The sequence below is a fragment of the Somniosus microcephalus genome, unplaced genomic scaffold (assembly GCF_052327205.1).
Source record: "Somniosus microcephalus isolate GS21.2 unplaced genomic scaffold, FLI_Smic_1.0 unresolved_chr1, whole genome shotgun sequence".
In the NCBI taxonomy this organism is placed as follows: Eukaryota; Metazoa; Chordata; class Chondrichthyes; order Squaliformes; family Somniosidae; genus Somniosus; species Somniosus microcephalus.
Window position 1 is genome coordinate 136,584,105 of NW_028225179.1, and position 11,754 is coordinate 136,595,858.

The following is an 11,754-nucleotide window of genomic DNA, read 5'->3' on the forward strand; positions in this document are numbered from 1 at the left end:
TAGCCAATCAACCTAACCCGCACATCTTTGGACTGTGGGAGGAAACCGGAGCACCCGGAGAAAACCCACGCAAACACGGGGAGAATGTGCAAACTCCACACAGACAGTCACCCGAGGCCGGATTCAAACCCGGGTCCCTGGCGCTGTGAGGCAACAGTGCTAACCACTATGCCACCGTACTCCAGTGTGCAGTGCTTCCCACTGACATCTGAGACAGTCTCTAAAGTGATAACCCTGGCACCATGATTCATCCTCAGGTTTGAAAAAAAAACAAATTCTGCCCTGCTAGGACATAAATGTTCTGAGAATTAGGGTTGCCAACTCTGGCTGGCCATATACTTGGAGGTTTCTTAAATTCCCCTATGATTTTCCCCCCCCTAACTGAAGCAGTGTCAGCCGTGGCTCAGTTGGTAGCACCCTCACCTCTGACTCAGAAAGGTCATGGGTTCAAAGTCCCACTTCCAGGGACCTGAGCGCAAAATCCAGGCTGACACTCCGGCGCAGTGCTGAGGGCCTACGGCACTGTCAGAGGTGCCGTCTTGAAGGGAATATTACTAGTCCTAGCCTCTTTAGGGCTACCCCAGATCAGGCATATTCCCCAGATGTTCACTTTCAACTAAAGTTTGAGGTAGCCGAATCCTAAAGATGCTTAATTGGGTCTAAAGGTCCGGACTATCTCTCCCTAAAGGAAAGGAACAACCTGAAGATGTTACCGTCCTCCAGGTAGCACTTTTAATAAGTTTAGCTAGACTGTAACATTCCAGATATTATGAGGGTCCGGAAAACTCCCCCACAATTCTGCAACTCCTCCCCAAAGAGTGTACAGAGATTGAGTTCACGAGTTTGATACAGAAGTACTATGTGAGACAATTCTAAAAATATATAGATTTATTAAAGAACCGACATGTAATTTACAGTTGGTGATTCAATCGCAACATTAACAGTTACAAATACAAAAAACTTACAATTGTATTATCAGAGATCCTAATTCTCAAATCTTAACTTCACTAGTTTTACAGTTCTTAGTTTATTCCAGGATATCCACCAAAGTCAAGTACCTTTGATACTTTTGATCCCCAAGGTACAAAGAGTTGAAGACTTACAGAGCTTGCCTCTGAAGCCGAGAATCACTTAGCCCCTTTACAGTGAATCTATCTTCCCATTTGAAAGTTCAATTTTTATACCCTTTCTCAGTGGTATTTCCTTTGAAGTTTTCTGCTGATGTAAGTTAATTATCTCTAGTCATTTTTCTGTTGACCCTGCTATTTTTACAATTAGATCAGCTTGTAGCATTAAGAATTATGTCTCTACCTTTAGGTGTTCGAAGCTTATAATAAAAAACGGTGTGGAGCAGGTGTATCTATTTGATGTCATTCTTACCAAAGTCTTCTGTTTGTGTCTCTTTATGACGTGTAAATTAAAAACACCTTAACCGGGTGCACCATTGTCTTCTTAGTTACCTCAACTGGTTGTAACACAGACTCGTGTCTCCCGTGTTTCATTTGATGTCATTTTTACAAAGGCATATGTTTCTTTAATTTTCTGTGATTCTTTCCAAAGTTTTGGTTTAAGACACCTTAACAGGGTATACCATTGCGTTCTTTCCCAGGCTTCAGACTATCAGGAACCTCCAACCTCCTGTTTCAATAAGGTTAATGATTCAGTGTCAACAACTTATCTTATCTTAATAGCCTGCATGCTGTTTACAGCTTTTCCATTGTTAGGTTTTTAGATTTTCAGACCTAGTAGGTCATGTTTTAATATAGTCAGAATTCTTTTATAGAATGGTGTATTTTTCTGAATAGGTATATTGCTTATTCCTTCACAGTCTTTTGAATGAGACGTTAAATCAAAGCCCCATCTGCCCTCTCAGGTGGACGTAAAAGACCCTACAGCCACTATTCAAAGAAAAGCAGGGGGGAGTTCTCCCCGGTGTCCTGGCCTATATTTATCCCTCAACCAACATGACCAAAAACAGATGATCCGGTAATTATCACTTTGCTGTTTGTGGGAGATTGCTGTGCGCAAATTGGCTGCTGCGTTTCCCACATTACAACACTTCAAAAAGTACTTCATTGTGCTTTGGGATGCTCCGGTGGTTGTGTAAGGTGCTATATAAATGCAAGTCTATCTTTTTTTATTCACCTGACCTCCTGCCTCCAACTGCCCTGGCCTGTCAAACAGCCATTTATTTTAATCTCCAATACTTTTTTTAAGACTAACAAACAAAAGTGTTCAAAGAAAATGAAAAAAAAATAAAAGCACTTTTATGTAAAATTCCCCCATGATTTTTCTCCTGGTTTCCTTGCAGCTGTTTCCACGAACATAGGAGCATTTGACCCCTCGATCCATTCCATTGGATCATGGCTGCTCTCATAGAGTCATAGAGTTATACAGCACAGAAAGAGGCCCTTCGGCCCATCGTGTCCGCGCCGGCCATCAAGCCCTGTCTATTCTAATCCCATTTTCCAGCACTTGGTCCGTATCCTTGTATGCTATTGTGGCGGAACCACCAGAGGATTACGGACAATTGTATATAATTACTTTTACAGCAATGTAGTACAGCTGGGGGCTGCACCTTTAATGTATCTGTTAACTGTACTAGGGCTACTTTCCTGTACTCCGCGTGATGACGTCATGCCATCCGTCATGTGATCTCTCAACGGCGGGAAGAACGTGATGACGTCATGACATCAGAGCTCGGAACCTTCTAGCAGTAGAGCTCGGAACCTGCTAGCAGTTGAGCTCGGAACCTGCTAGCAGTTGAGCTCGGAACCTTCTAGCAGTTTTCCAGAGAGGCTTTCAAGCAGACCAGACCTATTTGCATTGTATCCTACAGTTTCCTGTACAGCTTCGTTTGTTCATTAAATTGTATTGTTTTTGATTTTCTGAGTCGATCTCAATTCTTCGGCTAGGAACCCCAGTTCCTACATTGGTGACCCCGATTTCTTCAAAAAGGGCAGTAGACAGAAGGCTGGAAACTATAGACCGGTTAGCCTAACATCTGTGGTAGGTAAAATTTTGGAGTCCATTATTAAGGAGACAGTAACAGGACATTTGGATAATCATAATTTAATAGGACAAAGTCAGCATGGCTTTATGAAGGGGAAGTCATGTTTGACAAATTTGCTGGAGTTCTTTGAGGAAGTAACATATAGGGTGGATAAAGGGGAACCAGTAGACGTAGTGTATTTAGACTTCCAAAAGGCATTTGACAAGGTGCCACACAAAAGATTATTGCTTAAGATAAAAAATCACAGGATTGGGGGTAATATTCTGGCATGGATAGAGGATTGGCTATCTAACAGAAGGCAGAGAGTTGGGAGAAATGGTTCATTCTCAGACTGGCAATCAGTAACTAGTGGTGTTCCGCAGGGGTCAGTGCTGGGTCCCCAACTCTTTACAATCTATATTAACGATTTGGAGGAGGGGACCGAGTGTAACATATCAAAGTTTGCAGATGATACTAAGATGGGAGGGAAAGTAGTGAGTGAGGAGGACATAAGAAACCTGCAAGTGGACATAGACAGGCTAAGTAAGTGGGCAGAGATTTGGCAGATGGAATACAATACTGGAAAGTGTGAGGTTATGCACTTTGGCAGGAAAAATCGTAGAGCAAGTTATTATCTTAATGGCAAGAAACTGGAAAGTACTGAAGTACAAAGGGATCTGGGGGTCCTGCTGCACGAAACTCAAAAGGTTAGCATGCAGGTGCAGCAAGTGATTAAGAAGGCCAATGGAATGTTGGCTTTCATTGCTAGGGGGATAGAATATAAAAATAGGGAGGTATTGCTTCAGTTATACAAGGAATTGGTGAGATCGCACCTGGAATACTGCATACAGTTTTGGTGTCCATACTTAAGGAAAGACATATGTAAGAATTCGCAATAATTTACAGTTCTGAAGATCAATTTTTTTGATTAAAGAATCCCTGGGCGTTGTGCTTTTAAATTTCCAGGGATAAAAATGGCTGTCACCACATGGCCGAAGACAAAGGACAATGCTTTGTTTACAAAGCAATTGAATGCTATTAGCATTTGTTTGTATATCGAGTGGATACATCTAAACTGCAGAAGAGACTTTTGTACCTTGAACGGGAAACGTTTAACAATTGAATGGGTTTTAAATCACCCAGCACTGGACAATAGGGCTGTTGCATTCTTTTGTTTCAGCCCAGGGAGCTCCAGAAGACACATTAACCCAGTCTAACCACTTTGAGTTAGCCAATCACAGCTTTCTCTTGTGTATTGGACCCTTTGGGTGGGGAATTTTGCACACAGCCCTTGCAAGGCAGAACGGCAGGGGCCTCACCAGGTATAAAGATAGTGGCTGAGAAGCTATCGCTCTCTTACTTCGCTGGACCACAGGTGAGCAGGGTGTTCTGACTCCTCAACAAGGCAACCTAGCAGGAGTTTGGGGTGGTGATTTGAGGGTAAGTGCTAAGATTGTTTAAATAACATTGTAGCCATTGTATCCCTCATTTTCGCCATCTGCAACCCCCCTGTTATATAGTTTTAATGTAATTACTGTGTTCGTGTGGTATAGTTTATTCTTTTGATTATAGTTTCTTTTAGTTAATAAAACTTGATTTTTTTCTCTCATCCAAACTACGTGTCTGTTTTAATATCAATAATTATAAGCCCTGCAGTCAGAACTGGAAGGTGGGGTAGCGATTCGAAACCGCTGTTTTAAAATTGGTTTTATTGGAATTGGTCTGAGTGCAGGCAAAGGTTGCAAGACCAGGAAAATTACTTTAAACCAGTTTAAAGAAGCCCCTACCCTTACACATACTTGCTCTCAAGTCAGTACAAAGAAGGTTCACTCAGTTAATCCCGGGGATGAGGGGATGGACATATGAGGAGAGGTTGAGTAGATTGGAACTCTACTCATTGGAGTTCAGAAGAATGAGAGGCGATCTTATTGAAACATATAAGATTGTGAAGGGGTTGGATCGGGTGGATGCAGGGAGGATGTTCCCGATGATGGGTGAAACTAGAACTAGGGGGCATAGTCTTAGAATAAGGGGCTGCTCTTTCAAAACTGAGATGAGGAGGAACTACTTCACTCAGAGGGTGGTAGGTCCATGGAATATGCTGCCCCAAAAAGCTGTGGAAGCTACATCATTACATAAATTTAAAACAGAAATAGACAGTTTCCTAGAAGTAAAGGGAATTAAGGGTTACGGGGAGCGGGCAGGAATTTGGACATGAGTCTAGGTTCGGATCGGACATGGCCCTGTGGGTAGCGGAGCGGGCCCAGGGGCCGTGTAGCCTGATCCTGCTCCTATTTCATGTGTCTAACTCTGTTAGATTCAGGAGATGGTTCTGTGATAGTAGATTGGCGGTTAGGATCAGATCAGCCATGGCCTTGGTAAGTGGCGGAGTGGGCTCGAGGGGCCGATTGGCCTACTCCTGCTCCTATTTCTTATGTTCTTATGTTCTTCTTATGAACAATTTTCGTTGAAGTTACATCATGGACACGAACGCCGTCACCCTCAAACTGCCGCAATTTTGGGAGCAACAACCGGCCGCATGGTTTTTCCAGGCGGAAGCCCAATTTGCAATCCGGGGAGTAGCAGCGGATTTGACCCGTTATTATTACGCGGTCTCCGCCCTCGACAGCGCCACGACCTCACGGGTCGTCAGCCTCCTCGAGAGTCCACCGAACGATGGCAAGTACGAAGCTTTAAAAGCACGTTTACTGCAGATTTTTGGTCTGTCCAAGTCGGAGCGCGCTCGCAGACTTATCTCCATGCCCGGCCTCGGGGATTCAAATCCCTCAGAGCTCATGAGCCAAATGCTCACGCTTTTGGGCTCGGAATTGCAATGTTTTCTGTTCCGCGTACAGTACAGACGGCCTTGGCCAATTCCGTGATCACGGATTGTGCTGAACTCGCCGCGGAAGCGGATAAAATATTCACCGTCTCACAACAATCTTGTGCAGCTACGAGGCGCCCATCCCACACAAGAGCGAATCCGACTCCCCCTCCTGCAGGCTGGTGTGCATACCACGCTCGTTTCGGCACGAAGGCCAGAAATTGCCGTCCGCCCTGCAGTTTCTCACCAAAGAAAATACCTACGTTAAAGCAACGGTTTTTGAGAAGATCAATAAGGCCTAAGGGACGCGCCGGAGTTGCGATGGCTGTCGGATCCGCATGGAAACTCCTATACATTACAGACTCCCTGTCAGGGCGACGTTTTCTCTGTGATACTGGCTCCCAGTGCAGTATCCTACCAGCGTCGAAGCTAGATCTTTAATCCGGCGGTCAAGGTCCCCCCCTTTGAGGCAGCCAATGGTGCGGCCATTTGCACGTTTGGAAAGCGTAGGGTCCAGTTGAGTTTTGGCGGCCAACGTTTTGTTTGGGAGTTCATCACGGAGAAAGTCTCACAGGCCATCCTGGGGGCAGATATCTTCTGCGCAAACGGGTTTCTCGTCGACGTCCGACACTGCCGGCTAATCAGTGCCTCCACTTTTCACTCGGTCCCCTGCCACCGAAGCACCGTGATGTCTTGGTCAGTTGCCTGTGCAGTCCCATCTCCAAATGAGTTCTCTCATCTTCTCAGTGAGTTCCCTGAGCTCACCAGGCCCACATTTTCTTCTTCAGTCGCGAGGCACGCTGTGGCGCATCACATTACCACGATAGGATCCCCCGTTTATGCGAGAGCTCGAAGGCTGGAAACCGGTAAACTCGCGGCCGCCAAGGCAGAGTTCCATACAATGGAACGCCTGGGTATTATTCAACGTTCGAATAGTCCTTGGTCCTTGCCATTACACATTGTTCCTAAGCCGGGCGGCGGATGGTGACCATGCGGCGACTACAGATGCCTGAATGAGGCTACCACACCGGATCGGTACCCAATTCCTCACATTCAGGATTTTTCGGCCCATCTGGCAGGGAATTCCATCTTTTCCAAAGTAGACCTCATCCGAGGCTATGATCAAGGGCCCGTGCATCCTCAGGACGTCCCCAAAACTGCCGTCATCACACCTTTCAGGCTCTTTGAGTTCCTTCGTATGCCGTTTGGGCTGAAGAATGCAGCACAAGCCTTCCAATGTCTCATGGATTCCGTGTTGCGCGATCTGCCGTTCATATTCGTCTACCTAGACGACATCCTTATTGCCAGTAACAGCACGAAAGAACACATTACGCACTTGCGTACCCTTTTTTCTCGTCTCAGCCAACATGGCCTTATTATCAACCCGGCCAAGTGCCAGTTTGGGTTGCACAGCATTGATTTCCCGGGACACAGAATCACCTCAGAAGGCGCCGTCCCGCTGGCCACGAAGGTGGAAGCGGTCACCTCGTTCCCTCTTCCTCAGACTGTCAGGGCCCTCCAGAAATTTCTGGGAATGGTCAATTTTTATCATCGGTTCGTCCCCAAGGCGGCATTGTTGATGCAACCTTTGTACGAGGCCCTCAGAGGTAAATCGGGCAAAGACCCGATCGATTGGACACCCCAGATGGACCAGGCTTTCCTCGACACTAAGAACGCTTTGGCTGCTGCGACCATGTTGGCACATCCCCTTCCAGGCGCAACCATTGCCCTTACCACCGACACATCTGATTATGCCATCGGGGCAGTACAGGAGCAGTGGGTCGACGGCACATGACAACCACTGGCTTTCTTCAGCCGCCAATTGCAGAAGAACGAACGCAAGTATAGTACTTTTGATAGGGAGTTGTTGGCATTGTTTCTGGCCATCCGCCATTTTCGCTTCCTACTGGAAGGACGCCCATTCACGGCTTTTGTAGACCACAAGCCACTTACTTTTGCGATGGCCAGGACAGCGGAACCATGGTCGGCACGGCAACGACGTCATCTTACGTACATATCTGAATTTACAACCGACATACAACATGACTCGGGCAAAGACAACCTGGTGGCGGATTGTCTCTCCCACGCCCAGCTCCACGCAGTACACCTGGGAGTCGACTATGTTGGTTTGGCAAAAGAACAGAAGGCAGACCCTGAAGTGCAGGCATACCGGACCGCACCTTCCAGCTTACAAGTGGCTGATGTCAGTTTCCAGGCCACAGGGACCACACTCCTGTGTGACATCTCGATGGGCGTCCCACGTCCAATCGTTCCAGTCGAATGGCGCAGGAGAATTTTCGACACTATCCACGGGTTGTCACACCCTGGCATGAGAACGTCACAACGACTCATGGCAAAGAATTTCGTCTGGAAGGGCATGCATCTCGACGTCCGTGACTGGACCAATACCTGCGTGAGTTGCCAGAAGTCCAAGATACAATGCCATGTTAAGGCCCCAGTCGCCACTTTTCCGGTTCCGGAGCGTCGATTCGACCATGTGCACGTGGACCTGGTTGGTCCTCTCCCTTCCTCTCGCAGGTACACTCACCTCCTCACCGTGGTAGACCACACCACCAGGTGGCCAGAGGCAATTCCTTTGGTTGCCACCACAGCGGCAGACGTCTCCAGAGCCTTCATCTCGTCGTGGGTAGCTCGGTTCGGGGTGCCGGCTGACATCTCCTCTGACCGGGGGCCTCAATTTACCTCTGAGCTCAAGGTTTGGGCACCAAGCTTCATCGTACCACCGCCTACCATCCACAGGCGAACGGTCTGTGTGAAAGATTCCACAGGTCTCTTAAAGCCGCACTGCGTGCTAGTCTCCGTGGGCCTAGTTGGGTGGACAGGCTCCCTTGGGTGCTGCTAGGTCTTCGCACGGCGCCTAAGGACGACCTGCATTCTTCTTCAGCAGAGCTGGTTTACGGCCAACCACTCAGAGTGCCTGGCGATTTTCTTCCTCCTCACACGGAACCCTGGTCCCCAGCTCAGCAGCTCGTCAGCCACCAGGAAGCGGCTAGGAATTTCATCCCAGTGCCTACGTCGCATCATGACCTGCAGCGCTCCCTTGTCCCGGTGAATCTTAAGAGCGCAGAATACGTGTTCATTCGGCAGGATGCTCGCAAAAACCCGCTCAAACCGCCTTACACAGGTCCGTTCCGCGTCATCTCGTCAGGTGACAAGTCATTCACAGTCGACGTCGGCTGTAAGCCTGACCACATCTCCATCGACCGGTTGAAACCAGTGCATCTGGATCTGAGCAAACCAGTCGTCACTGCTCAGCCGCCTCGTCATGGTCGGCCACCGTCGACTGCCGTTCCAGTACAGCCACAGTCATCCGCCGAGTCGCCAGTGCCCGCCTCACCGGGTCGACCACAGCCGGCCTCTTCTTCTCCTCCGCCTGCGGCATCATCCCAACCACGGCCAACGGCCAGTTCGACTTCTAGCGCTCCGTTCCAGCTGCCGGGGTATCGCAGTCGGTTGGACAGACTCGTCAGACCCCCTTCTCGCCTTACCTTCTCTGTTAAAAGCAATTCTGGGGGGGCGCATGCGGCAGAACCACCAGAGGATTACGGACAATTGTATATAATTCCTTTTACAGCAATGTAGTACTGCTGGGGGCTGCACCTTTAATGTATCTGTTAACTGTACTAGGGCTTCTTTCCTGTACTCCGCGTGATGACGTCATGCCGTCCGTCACGTGATCTCTCAACGGCGGGAAGAATGTGATGACGCGATGACGTCAGAGCTCGGAACCTTCTAGCAGTAGAGCTCAGAACCTGCTAGCAGTTGAGCTCGGAACCTGCTAGCAGTTGAGCTCGGAACCTTCTAGCAGTTTTCCAGAGAGGCTTTCAAGCAGACCAGACCTATTTGCATTGTATCCTACAGTTTCCTGTACAGCTTCGTTTGTTCACTAAATTTTGTTGTTTTTGATTTTCTGAGTCGATCTCAATTCTTTGGTTAGGAACCCCAGTTCCTACACTATGGTGTTTCAAGTGCTCATCTAAATGCTTCTTGAATGTTGTGAGAGTTCCTGCCTCTACCACCCTTTCAGGCAGTGTGTTCCAGATTCCAACCACCCTCTGGGTGAAAAAGTTTTTCCTCAAATCCCCTCTAAACCTCCTGCCCCTTACCTTGAAACTATGTCCCCTGGTTATTGACCCCTCTACTAAGAGGAAAAGTTCCTTTCTATCTACCCTATCTATGCCCCTCATAATTTTGTACACCTCAATCAGGTCCCCCCTCAGCCTTCTCTGCTCTAAGGAAAACAACCCCAGCCTGTCCAGTCTCTCTTCATAGCTGTAACGCTCCAGCCCAGGTAACATCCTGGTGAATCTCCTCTGCACCCTCTCCAAAGCAATCACATCCTCCCTATAGTGTGGCGACCAGAACTGCACCCAGTATTCCAGCTGTGGCCTAATTAGCATTTTGTACAGCTCCATCATAACCTCCCCGCTCTTATATTCTATGCCTCGGCTAATGAAGGCAAGTATCCCATATGCGTTTTTAACCACCTTATCTACCTGTCCTGCTGCCTTCATGGATCTATATACATGCACACCAAGGTCCCTCTGTATCTGGGTGGGAATGTAAGTTGTGAGGAGGATGCAAGGGCATATAGACAGGCTAAGAGGGTGGGCAAGAACATGGCAAATGGAATATAATGTGGAGAAATGTGAAGTTATCCACTTTGGTAGGAAAATTAGAAAAGCAGAATATTTTTTAAATGGTGAGAGATTGGGAAATGTTGGTGTTCAGAGGGACCTGGGTGTCCTTGTACAAGAATCATTGAAAGTTAACATGCAGGTACAGTAAGCAATTAGGAAAGCAAATGGTATGTTGGCCTTTATTACAAGAGGATCTGAGTATAAGAGTAAAGACATAGAAACATAGAAGATAGGAGCAGGAGTAGGCCATTCGGCCCCTCAAGCCTGCTCCGCCATTCAATGCGATCATGGCTGATCATCCAAATTCAGTACCCTGTCCCTGCTTTCTCCCCATACCCCTTGATACCTTTAGTCTTGAGAAATATATCCAACTCCTTCTTGAATATATTTAATGAATTGGTCTCTACTGCCTTCTGTGGTAGAGAATTCCACAGGTTCACCACTCTCTGGGTGAAGAAATTCCTTCTCATTTCTGTCCTAAATGGCTTACCCCTTATCCTTAGACTGTGACCCCTGGTTCTGGACTCCCCGACCATCGGGAACATCCTTCCAGCATCTAGTCTGTCTAGTCCGGTTAGAATTTTATAAGTTTCGATGAGATCCCCTCTCATTCTTCTAAACTCCAGCGAGTACAAGCCCAATCGATCCAATCTCTCCTCATATGTCATTCCTGCCATCCCAGGTATCAGCCTGGTGATTCTTCGCTGAACTCCTTCCATGGCAAGAACATCCTTCCTCAGATAAGGCGACCAATACTGCACACAATACTCAAGATGTGGTCTCACCAAGGCCCTGTACAACTGCAGCAGGACATCCTTGTTCCTGTACTCAAACCCTCTCGCTACGAAGGCCAACATACCATTTGCCTTCTTAACCACCTGCTGCACCTGCATGCTTACCTTCAGCGACTGGTGCACAAGGATACCCAGGTCTCGTTGCACTTCCCCTTCTCCCAATCTATTGCCATTCAGATAATAATCTGCCTTCCTGTTTTTGCTACCAAAGTGGATAACCTCACATTTATCCACGTTGTATTGCATCTGCCATGCTTCTGCCCAATCACCCAACCTGTCCAAATCATCCTGGAGTTTCTTGGCATCCTCCTCACAGCACACACGCCCACCCAGCTTTGTGTCGTCTGCAAATTTGGAGATATTACATCTAGTTCCCTTGTCTAGATCATTAATATATATTGTGAATAGCTGGGGTCCAAGGACCGATCCCTGCGGTACCCCACTAGTCACTGCCTGCCACTCGGAAAAAGACCCGTTTATTCC

General features: G+C 47.5%; 1 long non-coding RNA gene across 1 annotated transcript in view; it reads left to right on the forward strand.

The window, feature by feature from the left end:
* LOC147095974 (uncharacterized) overlaps positions 1–2,884 on the forward strand; it is a 41,099-nt gene extending 38,215 nt beyond the window's left edge. Inside the window, exon 2 of the long non-coding RNA XR_015074842.1 lies at positions 2,606–2,884. This is a non-coding gene — a long non-coding RNA (uncharacterized LOC147095974). The remainder of the gene's footprint in view (positions 1–2,605) is intronic.
* The last annotated feature ends 8,870 nt before the right edge of the window (positions 2,885–11,754 follow it).